Source organism: Pinus tabuliformis, chromosome 3_1 (genome assembly GCF_031772625.1).
Source record: "Pinus tabuliformis cultivar Carrire ecotype Pingquan chromosome 3_1, CPIR1, whole genome shotgun sequence".
NCBI classification, from domain to species: domain Eukaryota; kingdom Viridiplantae; phylum Streptophyta; class Pinopsida; order Pinales; family Pinaceae; genus Pinus; species Pinus tabuliformis.
Window position 1 is genome coordinate 65,378,984 of NC_142301.1, and position 18,186 is coordinate 65,397,169.

An 18,186-nucleotide genomic window follows, 5' to 3' on the forward strand; every position below is an offset into this window, starting at 1 on the left:
TTTGAAAGCCTCACCAGTGTGAAAATTTCTAGACCCATTTTTTTCAAAGTTGAGCAACAGAGAAATCATTGGACATATGTTTTTGTTCTAGACAACTGCTATGTCTACAAGTACATTTTCTTGTTGAATTGCATTATGTCAGTGGTTAAACAATGGGAAATTCCAAGAGACTATGAAATTCGAAGCAAGCACTACAGATGTGTGAAGCCTTTTTTGGAAGAATTTGAAGTGAAGAGGAAAAATAGTTCCTTCACATTAAAATGTAGAAAATAATTTTTAGATGACAACACTCTACTCCTAATTACAGATGAGAAGACAACCAAGGAGCCTTGGAACACACTTGAGAGGATTTTTGGTGTAAGGGGGAGCATTGAAGTTGAAGATTAAGGTGGTTCTATAGTAGCATATCTAGAACGAGATGAAAATTTTGTTGAATCCCACTTTGCTCAGCCAAAAGTGGATGATGTGTAGGTAGAATTTGCAAAAGAAGAAGAGAAGGCGCACATAGATGCTTGTGAATTGCACTATACAGAACTAAAAGTGGATGATGATTTGGTAAATCTAGCAATAAAGCTTGCTGATGACAATTTGGTTAATCTAGCAACAAAACCTACTGATGACAATCTGGTGAATCCAACAACATTGCTTGTTGATGAGAGTGAAGCTACCATTGGAGCAGTCATTGTTATGTTCAATCCAACAATTCAATTTGTTGATGCTAAATTTGATGAAGAGTTCTTACCTCTTGATGAATGGTTGTAGATGATACAATAGAAACATCATATTTGTTAGAGTCTTACCTTATAGTAATCAAAGTCAAGTTTGGTCTTTTTATTATTTTGGTTAATTTGTAAATTCTTGCTATGACCTCACAGAGATCAAGTCTTAGTGTCAATTTGGTATAGGATGTACTAAAGTTTTGAGAGGTGAAAGAAATCAAGTTATCAAGTTCTTAAATGGTCTAGATTTAGTAAGTCTAGGGTTAATGTGTCATCCACGTCATGGATAAAGGCAATAATTGGTTTGGTATTTCATTATTGGGACAATTCAGTGATGTATTTTGAGTGAGTTGCATGGTCAAATCAAATAGTACATCATATCCTTGTCACCATAAGTGTTATGAAACCAGCTCACACAAAGATAGAAAAGATAGATCAACGCCTTAGAATTCAGCCTCTTCGAGGGGGCAACCTCCTTTACATTACATAAATGAACAATTCTTGGATGATTCAAATGACAAAACCTCCTTTCTATATATAGGAGTCCAAGGGGTCACAATATAACCAAGCCGACCTAACAATAATAATATAAAGACACAAAAATAACAATAGATGGATTCTATGGGGCATAGTAATAACAATATGGGGACAATAGGGGTGTAACAATATTAATAAGGGATACATCTACAATATTAATGGGGGCATCACTAGTATTATAGGGACCTAACATGCCCCTCTCGTTCAAAAAAGTGTTGTCCTCAACGCTTGAATAGTTTTGGATGCTTCTGTATAAAATTCTCATCCTCCCATGTGGAATCTTCAGCGGATAAATTCTTCCACTTGATGAGATACTTTGAAATGGATCGATTTCGTAGTTGTAGAGTTCTTGTTTCTATGACTACTTCCGATTCCAATATAATTTTTCCTTCCTCGTCAAGTTCTGGTAATATTGTTTGAACTAGGAGCTTGTCACCTATAACCTTCTTTAAACATGAAACATGGAAAACTGGGTGCACTCGAGAAGTTGCAGGAAGCTCCAATTTGTATGCCATAGTACCAATCTTTTGCAACACCTTGTACCGACCATAATACTTTGGTGACAATTTGTTATCCTTCTTAGCTTGCTTGAGGGACATTTTTTTATATGTTTGTAGCCGTAAGAATACCCAATCACCTACATCAAAACTTATTTCACTGCGATGTTGATCTGCGTGTTCTTTCATTCTATTCTGCGCCAACACGAGGTTATCCTTTAAGTGTTGGAGAACTTGTTGTTGATGCTCGATGTGATGTTCCACTGCTTGAACCTTAGAATTTTCTCTAAAATATGATGTGATGGATGGTGGCTGATATCCATAAAGTACCATAAATGGGGTCATTTTTGTTGCAGCATGGAAGGAAGTGTTATACCACCATTCAGCTGGAGGCAACTAAATGGGCAATTCAAGAAGACTTAGCAATTCAATCCTTTTGCTATCTTACAATGAATAAAATTGTGGGCGCTTCCTGAATCAATCAACACTATTACCTTTTTCTTCTTGATTTGTCCTTCTATCTTGATGGTTTGAGGAGTGGTAATTCCAACGAATGCATTACAAGATATGGTCAGATTCATTTCTTCTTTATCTAGGCTTTGTTCCTAGAGTATATCCTCTTCTTTTGACATTTCTTGCTTCTTTTCTTCTTCCTCTTCACAATCTATGTAGAATAGTTTCTTCTCCGCACACTTATGACCTTTAGTGTATTTGCTATCACAACTATAACAAATCCCTTTTGCACTTTTTTCTTCCAATTGTTGTGGTCTCAACCTTATAGATTGTGGAAGGCTAGTGGAAACAACACTTCCATCTTTATAGTTGTGAGTGGTATGCTTCCTCGTTGCCATAATTTTTCTTTCCATTTTTCTTGCTAACCTAAATTCCTTCTCTAATGAATTAGGTTCCCAAAGACGAACATCACGTTGGATATTATCCTTTAAAGTCCCTATGAACACATCAATCCTATGCTCCCTTGGAATATTTTTTACCCTTATGTTCAATTTTTGGAACTCCTCAATGTGCTCCATTATTGAACCCTTTTGTTTGAGACTTATCAATTGGCTAAAAAGAGTGTTGCTTTTTGTATCCTCATAATGTGCTATCAATTCTTTCGTAAAAATTTCCCAAGTGATAATTTGTTTAAGAGAGCAAAGCCATTGACACCATACAAACTAATTTGGTTCCAAATATAAAGTTGCAATATGTACCTTTTGTGTGTTTTTCACATTATTGAGATCGAAAAATTGCTCCATCTATAATATCCATGTTGCGGGATCCTTGCCATCAAACTTCTTCATATCGATTTTTGGAATATGATGGGTCTTCGATTCAACATTAGAGTGTATGGAATCATGATTAACACTTATTTTGTTCTCATCATGAGTTTCCTTTATTACCCTTTCACCATTAGTGACCATTTCTTGTAGCAACTTATTCAAATTTATCTTTAATTCTTCCATCTTATCATCCATGACATCCATTTTAGCGTCCATTCCATTCATCTTAGCATCCATGCCATTCATCTTAGCTTCCATGCCATCCATCTTAGCTTCTACGCCTTTCTTTAAAAAATCCATCTTAGCTTCTTCACCTTTCTTTAAACCATCCATCTTAGCTTTCACATCTTTCTTTAAACCATCCATCTTAGATTCTGTTACTTTTTATGCAAGTGACACTTGTTGCACTTGGTCTCCTAATTTTGATATATCATGTTGCATTTCTTCCTCTTCTTCATGATTCATGCTAGAGCTTTCAGGTTGCTTACTAGGTGTTTGCATTTTCTTTCCTCGGGGTATCAATTACCGATAATAATGCTTTACTATGCCCTTTGAATTCCTTCAAACTAATTTTTCAAACCAAGCTTATGCAAAAATTAAAAAGAACTACACACCTTTTTTCACTTTGTAGGAGCTCGATATTGAATCTGATGTATCTCTGTAATTTTGGATCGTCCAGTTATGAAATTGTGACCTGTAGTAGCCCTCTGCATCCTCTTTGCAATTCCACCAGTCTGTTCCAAATTGGATTCTCCAAGGAAGAGTTATGCACAATCTCCCAAGATGACCTGATTATAGACCTTTCCATAAGAGCAAACTTGTATGAAGCGCCACGTGTCACTGTTTTGACATTTGGCTCTAAAAAATATATACAAGAAACTACAATCCGTCCTCTTTTTGTACCTTCTTACAAAATTTCAATCTGATGCTTAGAGAGAAAGTTATGATGATTTTCCCAGGTCACTTGTTTGGAATGTAATTCAGGAGTCTGCAAAAAGACCAAATTCCTCAAATCGTATCTCCCTAAATATAGTGCAAAAATCTATGAAATTTAGACCTGAGGTTGAGTGTGATTTCATATCAAATGGGTTTTCTTTGTCGCTTCTAAAATGTTGCAGAAAAAATGTTATAGCGAAAATGCCACGATGACCTATTTGGATCAGCGAAACCCTAGAATCTAAAGCTCGATACCAAATGTTGAAACTAGCTCACAAAAAGATAGAAAATATAGATCAACGCCTTAGAATTCAGCCTCTTCGACGGGGAAACCTCCTTTAGATTACATAAATGAACAATTCTTGGATGAATCAAATGACAAAACCTCCTTTCTATATATAGCACTCTAAGGGGTCACAATATAACCAAGCCGACCTAACAATAATAATATAAAGGCACAAAAATAACAATAGATGGATTCTATGGTGCACAGTAATAAGAATATGGCGACAGTAGGGGCACAAAAATATTAATAAGGGATACAATTACAATATTAGTGGGGGAATCACTAGTATTATAGGGACCTAACAATAAGTTGTTGTTGCACTTTTCCTTTGTGTTGCGCTTGAAAGAAGTTCCAGACTGTGTGGAAGATTGTAAAGATTTGTTTTAGATTTCAAAAAATCCATCAAGAACACTACTCATCCTCCTCATATGCCTTGAATATCAACAAGATCTCGCCACATTTTGACTACAGGGGATTTGCTCCACTTCCGCAAACCGAAGGTTTTCTCACCACCACGACCACATCGAGGTTTCAACTTTCGCTTTTCTAAAATGATTTAGGTTTTTTGAAGTCTAATTCATCTTTAACAACTGAGGAGATCACCCAGACAATATTTTAACCCACATAGCCTTTAACTCATTGTCCTTTCCTCATTGCCCATGTGTTTTGGTAAATTGTCTACGTACAGAAATAAATAGTTTTTGTGGTTTGGTTTGTGACATAAACTATTGTAGTTTAAGCTTTTAAACATAGGAATTTTCCATTCAAAATATTGTTAAAAATCATCAACCAAACCATAATTCCATTGTTGTTACATTATTGCTGCGTTAAATTGTTGAGCATTGTCATTATATTTTGAAACCCTAGGAATTTTCATTGTGGGTCATGACAACATCAAAGAGGAAGAAAAGGTATAGAGGGGGTGACATAGTCATATTTGAACCTCAATATCTTACCTTGGTGAGTTCAAATCCAACTACTAGGGTTGCATTTGAGTAGACTCGTTGCATCAAGTTTTGTGAAAAGATAGAGTGTTACAGTGTTCAGATGACTAGAGAATTTGCTATAAATTTCAATGGAGGAATCCAAGGTTGGAGAATTTATTTTACTAGTTTCATAGGTTAATATCTCAGCAACTACAAACATCCAATTGCATGGAGAAAAATGGTTCAAGGACATGCCAATAGATAAATTCAACTAAAAATATTTTCTAAAGGCAAAGTATAAAAACAAAGAATATGGGACTATCGTGCCAAGGGAATATCTTCTTGAACCTTACAACAAATTACTCAAGTTGATTCAAAAACTTTTCACTTGTAAAGGAAAATTTGGGAGGGTTTATCAATATCACTTCAGGTTATTCATGCATTTTACAAGTAAAAATCATTTAAATATATCTTCTTACTTGTTTAGGAGCATTGGTAAGATGGAAGATAAGGTTCAAGGTAAGAAGAGCCAAGTGGAGCACGGTCTCTTTCATTTCCCCTTGATAAAATTGATAGTGGTTGAAGATTTGAGGAAGAAAAAATTGTCGTGAAAAGTATTTTTGGATTCATCCAAGTTGACAGTTCAACTTTCCGATAGTCTGATAGTCCCTGGAGAAAAATTGATACACCCTAATTAGTGGAAAAGGATGTTCAACCAACAGTAGAAGGCTCATTCAAAAGGCCATAGACTTTAGTTGATCAATATGATAGGCAAAAAGGAAGAAAGATTCATTTCTCTCGTGAGGTGATGGGGTTTTCCAGATAAACACACACAAGAGCTGCTACAAAAAGGCTACCCATTGACAAAATACCTTAACAACCTATTGAAGTTCAAGACACCATACCAGAGAATATTTATTTAGATGACAAGGATAAAGAGATTATGGAACTGTAGGAGCGGTTGAAAAGGGCCCATTTAGTCATTGATTAACTTCATCATGATAATAGGGAGTTGAAGAAGAATATTTTGGAAAACTCATCTAAAATGGATAACACAGAACTAGTAATTAAGAAATCTTCACTTGTCTCCACATCGAAAGGTAAAAGGAAGGAAAAATTTGAGGAAATCCATGAGCTAGAGACCTCAGAATCAAGGATCCCTGTAACTAGATATTCAGCTAGGAAATTGAAGCTACAAAAAATAATCCCCCTGAAATAAAAGTCAATGCTAGGGAAGAAAAAGACTTAGTTGGATGATAGACAAAAAAATTCAATAGGCTAAGGAAGCAATTGAAGAAATCTCAGGATGAAATCATCAATATTAGAGAACAAGATGAAAGGGCTAAATAGAAGATACGTGATCACCTGAATAACTGTGTATCAACACTATTTAAGGCTAGAAATTTGTTGAAGAGAACACTACCCCTACATAGACAACTCAAGAAGATTTACAGGAAACATCTCAACTTGAAAAATGAATTGAGGGCTACAAAACAAGAATTATAGGAGGCATTTGATCCAAAATGGATTTTAGATAGACTCCTACATCTCTATGTCCCTCACTGAGGAAAATGAAAGTCCAAGGAAGTTCCTGGAAATGCCCACATTGCAGAGATCCTTCCCTTCTAAATCTGCTACAACTTGAATATGCAAAAATGGACTTAAGATGCAGAAGTTATCACTCAAAGAAGACACCCTTTGTTCCTTAGAAAAAGAGGCAAAATCCTTTAAAAATGGAAAAAAACCCTTCGAAAGGGAAATCACATCGGATGAGGGCAAAAGAGAAGATTTAAGTGAAAAGGGGAAGCACCCTCGATTGCTGATCCCCGACATATCGGGTCGGAGGTGGGCTTGTTTGTATATAACCTAAGGGAGAACCCCTGGCTGATGCAAAATGCCGATCGTCGATATCGGTGAATCAACATCGGGGGTGGCATGGGGCTTAAGGCAGGATCCTAGGCTAAGCGACGTTGCAATCACCGAAATCGGCAGATCAGCGTCGGCATAGGCCACGCCATATGGAAAGACCCCGGGTCCATGTGATACGTGATTGTGATCAATCGCATCACAATATCGCGTCGGAGTAATACGACGGAGCGAGGCCATATATATATGAATTTATGCAATTCGACTAAACATAAAAGGGTTGTAAATGCCAATGCATAATTATTTCAAGTCCGATATGAGCCATATTTTCGGGATTTTCAGTGTTTTTAATATATTTTTATAAATACAATATGTACCTTTTGTGTGTTTTTCACATTATTGAGATCGAAAAATTGCTCCATCTATAATATCCATGTTGTGGGATCCTTGCCATCAAACTTCTTCATATCGATTTTTGGAATATGATGGGTCTTCGATTCAACATTAGAGTGTATGGAATCATGATTAACACTTATTTTGTTCTCATCATGAGTTTCCTTTATTACCCTTTCACCATTAGTGACCATTTCTTGTAGCAACTTATTCAAATTTATCTTTAATTCTTCCATCTTATCATCCATGACATCCATTTTAGCGTCCATGCCATTCATCTTAGCATCCATGCCATTCATCTTAGCTTCCATGCCATCCATCTTAGCTTCTACGCCTTTCTTTAAACAATCCATCTTAGCTTCTTCACCTTTCTTTAAACCATCCATCTTAGCTTTTACATCTTTCTTTAAACCATCCATCTTAGATTCTGTTACTTTTTATGCAAGTGACACTTGTTGCACTTGGTCTCCTAATTTTGATATATCATGTTGCATTTCTTCCTCTTCTTCATGATTCATGCTAGAGCTTTCAGGTTCCTTACTAGGTGTTTGCATTTTCTTTCCTCGAGGTATCAATTACCGATAATAATGCTTTACTATGCCCTTTGAATTCCTTCAAACTAATTTTTCAAACCAAGCTTATGCAAAAATTAAAAAGAACTACACACCTTTTTTCACTTTGTAGGAGCTCGATATTGAATCTGATGTATCTCTGTAATTTTGGATCGTCCAGTTATGAAATTGTGACCTGTAGTAGCCCTCTGCATCCTCTTTGCAATTCCACCAGTCTGTTCCAAATTGGATTCTCCAAGGAAGAGTTATGCACAATCTCCCAAGATGACCTGATTATAGACCTTTCCATAAGAGCAAACTTGTATGAAGCGCCACGTGTCACTGTTTTGACATTTGGCTCTAAAAAATATATACAAGAAACTACAATCCGTCCTCTTTTTGTACCTTCTTACAAAATTTCAATCTGATGCTTAGAGAGAAAGTTATGATGATTTTCCCAGGTCACTTGTTTGGAATGTAATTCAGGAGTCTGCAAAAAGACCAAATTCCTCAAATCGTATCTCCCTAAATATAGTGCAAAAATCTATGAAATTTAGACCTGAGGTTGAGTGTGATTCCATATCAAATGGGTTTTCTTTGTCGCTTCTAAAATGTTGCAGAAAAAATGTTATAGCGAAAATGCCACGATGACCTATTTGGATCAGCGAAACCCTAGAATCTAAAGCTCGATACCAAATGTTGAAACTAGCTCACAAAAAGATAGAAAATATAGATCAACGCCTTAGAATTCAGCCTCTTCGAGGGGGAAACCTCCTTTAGATTACATAAATGAACAATTCTTGGATGAATCAAATGACAAAACCTCCTTTCTATATATAGCACTCTAAGGGGTCACAATATAACCAAGCCGACCTAACAATAATAATATAAAGGCACAAAAATAACAATAGATGGATTCTATGGTGCACAATAATAAGAATATGGCGATAGTAGGGGCACAAAAATATTAATAAGGGATACAATTACAATATTAGTGGGGGAATCACTAGTATTATAGGGACCTAACAATAAGTTGTTGTTGCACTTTTCCTTTGTGTTGCGCTTGAAAGAAGTTCCAGACTGTGTGGAAGATTGTAAAGATTTGTTTTAGATTTCAAAAAATCCATCAAGCACACTACTCATCCTCCTCATATGCCTTGAATATCAACAAGATCTCGCCACATTTTGACTACAGGGGATTTGCTCCACTTCCGCAAACCGAAGGTTTTCTCACCACCACGACCACATCGAGGTTTCAACTTTCGCTTTTCTAAAATGATTTAGGTTTTTTGAAGTCTAATTCATCTTTAACAACTGAGGAGATCACCCAGACAATATTTTAACCCACATAGCCTTTAACTCATTGTCCTTTCCTCATTGCCCATGTGTTTTGGTAAATTGTCTACATACAGAAATAAATAGTTTTTGTGGTTTGGTTTGTGACATAAACTATTGTAGTTTAAGCTTTTAAACATAGGAATTTTCCATTCAAAATATTGTTAAAAATCATCAACCAAACCATAATTCCATTGTTGTTACATTATTGCTGCGTTAAATTGTTGAGCATTGTCATTATATTTTGAAACCCTAGGAATTTTCATTGTGGGTCATGACAACATCAAAGAGGAAGAAAAGGTATAGAGGGGGTGACATAGTCATATTTGAACCTCAATATCTTACCTTGGTGAATTCAAATCCAACTACTAGGGTTGCATTTGAGTAGACTCGTTGCATCAAGTTTTGTGAAAAGATAGAGTGTTACAGTGTTCAGATGACTAGAGAATTTGCTATAAATTTCAATGGAGGAATCCAAGGTTGGAGAATTTATTTTACTAGTTTCATAGGTTAATATCTCAGCAACTACAAACATCCAATTGCATGGAGAAAAATGGTTCAAGGACATGCCAATAGATAAATTCAACTAAAAATATTTTCTAAAGGCAAAGTATAAAAACAAAGAATATGGGACTATCGTGCCAAGGGAATATCTTCTTGAACCTTACAACAAATTACTCAAGTTGATTCAAAAACTTTTCACTTGTAAAGGAAAATTTGGGAGGGTTTATCAATATCACTTCAGGTAATTCATGCATTTTACAAGTAAAAATCATTTACATATATCTTTTTACTTGTTTAGGAGCATTGGTAAGATGGAAGATAAGGTTCAAGGTAAGAAGAGCCAAGTGGAGCACGGTCTCTTTCATTTCCCCTTGATAAAATTGATAGTGGTTGAAGATTTGAGGAAGAAAAAATTGTCGTGAAAAGTATTTTTTGATTCATCCAAGTTGACAGTTCAACTTTCCGATAGTCTGATAGTCCCTAGAGAAAAATTGATACACCCTAATTAGTGGAAAAGGATGTTCAACCAACAGTAGAAGGCTCATTCAAAAGGCCATAGACTTTAGTTGATCAATATGATAGGAAAAAAGGAAGAAAGATTCATTTCTCTCGTGAGGTGATGGGGTTTTCCAGATAAACACACACAAGAGCTGCTACAAAAAGGCTACCCATTGACAAAATACCTTAACAACCTATTGAAGTTCAAGACACCATACCAGAGAATATTTATTTAGATGACAAGGATAAAGAGATTATGGAACTGTAGGAGCGGTTGAAAAGGGCCCATTAGTCATTGATTAACTTCATCATGATAATAGGGAGTTGAAGAAGAATATTTTGGAAAACTCATCTAAAATGGATAACACAGAACTAGTAATTAAGAAATCTTCACTTGTCTCCACATCGAAAGGTAAAAGGAAGGAAAAAATTGAGGAAATCCATGAGCTAGAGACCTCAGAATCAAGGATCCCTGTAACTAGATATTCAGCTAGGAAATTGAAGCTACAAAAAATAATCCCCCTGAAATAAAAGTCAATGCTAGGGAAGAAAAAGACTTAGTTGGATGATAGAGAAAAACATTCGATAGGCTAAGGAAGCAATTGAAGAAATCTCAGGATGAAATCATCAATATTAGAGAACAAGATGAAAGGGCTAAATAGAAGATACGTTATCACCTGAATAACTGTGTATCAACACTATTTAAGGCTAGAAATTTGTTGAAGAGAACACTACCCCTACATAGACAACTCAAGAGGATTTACAGGAAACATCTCAACTTGAAAAATGAATTGAGGGCTACAAAACAAGAATTATAGGAGGCATTTGATCCAAAATGGATTTTAGATAGACTCCTACATCTCTATGTCCCTCACTGAGGAAAATGAAAGTCCAAGGAAGTTCCTGGAAATGCCCCCATTGCAGAGATCCTTCCCTTCTAAATCTGCTGCAGCTTGAATAGGCAAAAATGGACTTAAGATGCAAAAGTTATCACTCAAAGAAGACACCCTTTGTTCCTTAGAAAAAGAGGCAAAATCCTTTAAAAATGGAAAAAAAACCCTTCGAAAGGGAAATCACATCGGATGAGGGCAAAAGAGAAGATTTAAGTGAAAAGGGGAAGCACCCTCGATTGCTGATCCCCGACATATCGGGTCGGAGGTGGGCTTGTTTGTATATAACCTAAGGGAGAACCCCTGGCTGATGCAATATGCCGATCGTCGATATCGGTGAATCAACATCGGGGGTGGCATGGGGCTTAAGGCAGGATCCTAGGCTAAGCGACGTTGCAATCACCGAAATCGGCAGATCAGCGTCGGCATAGGCCACACCATATGGAAAGACCCCGGGTCCATGTGATACGTGATTGTGATCAATCGCATCACAATATCGCGTCGGAGTAATACGACGGAGCGAGGCCATATATATATGAATTTATGCAATTCGACTAGACCTAAAAGGGTTGTAAATGCCAATGCATAATTATTTCAAGTCCGATATGAGCCATATTTTCGGGATTTTCAGTGTTTTTAATGTATTTTTATAAATACAAAAGGCACTGTGGCACAGGGGCATTGCGACTTGCGATAGCGATTTCAGGCAGACCTGATAGGAATCTAGGGCATATTTGATAGTGGCAACTCTTGTGGCTGATTCTTGTGTGGCAACCATGAGTATTTCAAGTGTTGGTTCATGTGTGGTGTTAGGGTCCTATAAGTATAGTGATCAAGGAATGATTATCTAACTATTTATCTCGAGGGATGTTGTAACTTATCTTTTACTTTTAGTTGTTTTTATCCTCCTAAAAAGAAAAAATAGAAAAAAGAAAGAAAAGAAAAACAAAACAAATTATGAAAATAGAAAAGGAAAGAAAAATAGAGGAAAAATAAAAAGGGAATAGAAGAAATCATGTGAAAAATGAATAAAAATAAAAATCTGCAAAGGGCACGCTAGTTAAAATGTCACCTTAAGTTTTTTATTATGGCAAATTTTGATTAAATAGAGAAATATTTTGTTTCAATTTGTAAAGAAATGGATGTGATGTTTTGTTGCATTTTGATAAATCATTTGTATGACTGAACGGATGAGATCATCCCTACCTGGATCAACGATGGAGGAAGATGTTCCCCTTCCAAGCCTTCAGAACTTAACGAGGTGGGGTGGTCCGAAATATGGTTTTTTGGAAACCACCAAAAAGCATGTCACTCTCCATGATGACTTTAGGGCCCTCCCCTCCTTTATCACTTACTGTTTGCACCCCCCGAAAACTGTCACCCACTCCCACTTGCTCTCGCCTATTCCCGATCCATTCATTCGGTGAATTTTAAGGTTTAAAATGGGATTCCTAAGTAAATTATAAAATAATAGCGGAAATAATAAAATAATATTAGATAACCTCATCTAATTTTAGAGGGAAAAATGAAAAACTATTTTTGGAACTCATAATTTCAACTTATCTCCCTATGGGTTTACTCAAATTTTGAGCGGAAACACTTGTTGGATGCAAAATTTGATTCCTCATCCAAGGAGTACTCATGTTGTATACTTTTGATGGACCCTATTACACAAAAAATGAGAAATACATGAAAAATGTGATTACAATCATGTTTTTCATGTATTTCTCATTTTTCATATAGTAGGGTCCATCGAAAGTATGCAACATGGGTACTCCTTGGATGAAGAATTAATTTTTGCATCAAATGAATACTGCCGCTTGAAATTTGAGTAAAACCTTGGGGATATAAGTTGAAAATATGAGTTGAAAAAATAGTTTTATTATTTTATTATTTTTTAATCATTTTACTCCAAAAATTTTGAATCATTCCCCATGGTTGACATCATCATCTTGAATCCTATTGGTTCTTATAAAGTTTATTTTGGTTGCAAATTTTTCTTAGGAGGCCCATTTTAGACATCAAAATTCCCCTAATGCATGACACACCACCTATCATCCATGTCACATTACCATTAATCGTTGCGTCTTCTGACAAACAATCATATGGACGTTGGTCATTAATAACTCCCACCAATGTTTAATTATTTTAATGTGATGCACAAAAAATGGTAATGTTTATGTTAATCAACCCTCTCTTCCTTTAAAAACCTCGCATCACCTTGCATTAGTCCCTTTCGCAAGTCGTTTTATCTATGCAAGTTTGATACAAATATTTTCAACTACACCAGCACTCTATACAACACCATTCCTGTTTGTAGTTGATCAATTGTAGCTTGGTAGCACTATTTCATTAGCCTCCATTACAATAAACGATGTCATCTCATAAAGGAAAGGCGAAAATGGTTGTTGAAAGTCTTGTATTACCTCATGTTCATACCTTAGATGAATTTCCTTTGGTTGAAATGCAGTATAAAATAATGGAAACCCAATGGGAGTTTGACTTGTATGAGCTTCATAACTGGGCAAATAAAAAAAATTAGATAACATTGATGAATTGAGTATGTGGGAGTCATTCCTACCATAGTTTATTTTTCCCCAGACTCATCTTTTCCAAGAATTTGTTACATGGTGTCATCTTAGGTATCTCCTTAGATAGAAGGTTGTAATTGCCCAAAATAATAAAATCTTATTCACAATTACACTAGAAGCTATCTTCCAAGCTCTTCCTATTAATCCTCAAGCTCTCTCATGTCCATTTTCCATGTTTTCACTCATGGAAATATACCAGAAGATTACTTTCCTCTCAACAAGTCCATATTTTTTGGTCTTTTATGCTCGAACATTCAAAGTTACCTAGACATAGTCCCGGATATTATGCTTCTATTTTCCTTGAAATGTCAAGGTAAGTTATTTATATGCTTACGTTCCTATTAGGTTATCCCACAGATAAATGGGTAGATAAATTAGTGTTATGATTTTTGTCAGTGTTCTCAATTGGTTAGAAGCCATCAGTCATTTTCAACTATAATCAATATCTTTCAAATGTTATTCATGATCAGTTTTTGAAGCTTACTACTGAAGGTGCATTCAAACACCAGTCATTCTTTGTGTATTTGATGTTCTTTTATGGAGAAGACATGTTAAAATTTCAATTGCAAAAGGTGGATGTAAAGGGAATACCACTATCAGTCATACACTGGACTTCCTTGGTCAGAAAGAATATAGAGGAATATTCATTTAGTAAATTTGTAGATAAGCTTTTGCATGTATCCTTGTATATTCTTAGCAACAATGTTATACTAAGGATTTCACCAGAAATCAAAAGAATTTTACATCTTATTGTTAGGATATTCCGATACACAGGAAATAGTTAAGTATAACTTGGTCTAGCGTAGAGTTAGGTAAAGTGTGTTTCTTTACTATGTACTTTTTAAACTTACAATCTGATGGTCACAATATGTAGTGATCCGATGGTTCATTCTCTCCTCAGTATTACTGACACTTGATCCGTGGCTTAACACTTGATTGGTCCATGATCTCTATTTAAAGAGCATGGATGGTCATTTGTAGGGTGACCTTCCATGAGAGAAGCTTATGTAAATTTTCATTCTTTTATTAATAAATTGCCTGAAGTGGCCACATTTGCTTAAGTCGTGGACTGTTTCCCTCTTTGAGGGTTTTAACCACGTCAACAATGCTGGTTTATTCATCTGTGATATGTTTGTGAGTAGTGTCCTTTGGTGTTCTATTTGAGGAACTTACCCAGTAAATTCCTACATGATATCAGAGCTACTTGAGGGTCACATTCGTTGGTGATCCAAATCTGAAGCCGGTAGAACTGCATCAGACTGTCATTTCCTAGATCTACTATTACTGACTGCTTTCAGCCCGAGAGGACTGCTTTGTTGTGTTAGGAGCATCTGCTCTAGTGAGGAACCCCTTTCGTTTGACACGAAAAGCTTTCCAGTAGCCCTAGCTATGTCACTTTTAAGATCTGGAGGTATACAATGTTTATTTGCAGTTTTTAGTTATTTTCTCTCTGCTTATTTCAGTTTATTTAGCTCTTTATTTTTTTATTACGGGATCTATACCTTTCATTTTTGCGTATGCTCTTTGCCTTGCGAATCTGTGCAATTTCGGCATATCAGAAATAGAAAGGAAGGATTTTTCTCATGCATATGCTCTTTTCCGTCGCACCTTAGTGTTATCTCGGAAAATCAGAAACATTGAGGAAAATATTTAGTTTTCAGCTAAAGGTAACTTGAAGCCGTAAGGTTTTTTTTTTTGTATGTCCGTGTTGGGTTTTTTGTTTTCTGTTTTGCAGGAAAAAAAAGAGCTTTCTCAAGTAAGCACGCACCCCAAAGCTTCAGTGACTAAAAAAAAAAAAAGCCCCCCTTCCTTTTTCCCAAAAATTACTAACCTTTTAATCTAGCTCACTTGGTCCAAAGCTACTTTATGAGAATAGAGGTCTTGAGTTCAAGTCTTTCTTTTTGTTGAGATAATTAGATTAAGTTTGGAAAGGGGGTGGATTTTTTTTTAAATATAACATTATCATTCATTTCTGCACATTCCTGCACTTCATCGGCATCTTCAACAACTTTTCTTCAAAAAGCCATAACTTCTTCATCCGAAGTCGTTTTCAGAGCTGTTTGTTTTAATCAACCTAATTTTTTGATATATTTTCATTGGAACACTTAGTTTCAACATCTATAGCTTTAGTTTCTATAAAAATTGAAAGTACATGCCAAGTTATTCTTGACAACACCAACTACTTCCAATGGTGGTCCTACATTTTGGATTTACTTAGAAGTAAAGGTCTTTACATAATAACCTTAGGCCAAGAAACCAAACCGAAAGATGAAGATAAGGTAGCCAAATGGTAAAATAGGCAAGATCAAGCACGTGGGTTGATAGGGATGTCTATTTCTCCAGACCTTAGATTCCATATCGCAGAACTTGATACTACTAATGAAGCAAAGAAATAAATCACTAAAGTTTTTGGAATTAAAAATGAACTTAGAGCACATCAACTGGAAAATGAGTTGCTTACATTGGACCCCAATAATTTTTCTTCCATTCAAGATTTTTTGCCCAAGTTCAAGACCCTTAGACTTCTCTTGGAAGGTGTTAAGGTTAAGAAAGAAGATGGTAACCTTATCTATTCCATTCTTACTAAGTTGGGACCAGCCTACTCTGTGCTTGTTTCCACCTTCCATTCTACAAGAGAAGCCTTCATTTCTCAAGGACAAGACTACAAGTCCCGTCCCTCTGATGCCTTTTGTGATTCTTTAAAAGAGAACAAGAACAACTCTTACATCTTGGTCTTCTTAATCTTAGAAACTCTTCTAAGAAAGCCTTAGCTGCCCAACAGTAACCAAATTGAAAGAATCCTAAGAAGTTGTATCCTAAAAAGAATGGTCCTAAACCAAATAAGGGTCCTAGGCCATTTCAGTCTCAAAATGAAAAATCATTTCAACAAAATGATAAGGAAAATAAAAACAAAGGGAAGAATACTGATAGATATTGCCACTTTTGTAATCTAGATGGCCACTTAAAATCCAAATGCCTTAAGAAGATGGAAGCCTTGGAAGCAATGATAAAGAAGCATAACATCCATTTGGAGCACTCAACAAATTCAACTTCATCTTCAGGAATAGCACGTTCTCCGTGTGGTTGTCAAGCATCTCGGTATGGATATGCACTAAATGTATCTTCTTATTCTCATTCTCATGAGTGGTTCATTAATTCTGGATCTTCTTATCACATGGCCAAAAACAAAGCCATGTTTTCTTCTTTAAATGATTGTAACACCAAAAATATATATGTTGGTGATGATAGATCTCTTAGTGTTGTAGGGACTGGAATTGTTCATATAGACAATGGTCAATTCAATGATGTATTATGTGTTCCAACCTTATCCTACAACCTTCTATCCGTATATCAGATAACTCATTTAGGTGAAGGTAAAATCGCTGAAGTTTCACCTCACGATGTTGTAATTAAGGACCTACAACACATATTTCATTAAATTTGGAAGTATTTTATTACAAGGCCTTCAACAACATTCATTCTTTTGTAAATTTCCATATTAACTTGATTTAACATTAAAATAATTTGCAAGTAATTTCAAACCAATTAGAGATCATAAATAGGTCAAACATGGGGTTTTTATGTACAATAGTATCAATACACAATAGGAGTATGAAGTCAAACTCTTAGAAGAAATTGATTTAAGCTAAATCACATTAGTATGTCAAACATCCAATAAAGATATTATAGTTATGGTTAACATGCTAGATTCCTCGATGTTTAAATTTTATGTCTCACAACCCTAACCCCCTTTCCCCCAGCCTATGGGGGATTTGTTGACTGAATGATGGTGATGTGAGGATCTTATTGTAAATGACAAGGATAGGTGTCCCTTGCATTGCATTGGGACTAGTCTACTAAAACCTTAGTAAAATGTTCTTGTGCTCAATTTCCTACGGTCCCTTTGTGCCTTTATCAAGCACTAATGAGGGGGTCATCATTCATCTTCATAGCATGTAGGCATCCACTATAAAAGCTATACATTGTTGATCTAGGTATTTCAATAAGGTTACGTACCATTGATCTATCTCCACTCAAATCCAAGTACATCGAATGAGATTTCTTAAATGGGTACTCAAGTCATTCCATTATGATGGACAGTGTCACAAATTGAAGTAAACAAGAAACTTTAGTGGCGACTTCTTGTAAGTAGTGGAGGCAAGGGTTTTCAAATATTAGCACAGTCGATGGTAGTGTGGATATTGATCTCTCCTTGTAAACATTGTCAAAACCAATAATAGTCTCGATGTAAATTTAGTGTCAACCAATTGTATGGAAAATCATGATCGACCATTACTGTCACTAAGAAGAGAAAATGATAAGCATTTTTAATGGGGAAGAAATAAATGTGAAACATAACCCATGTATTTTAGTTGA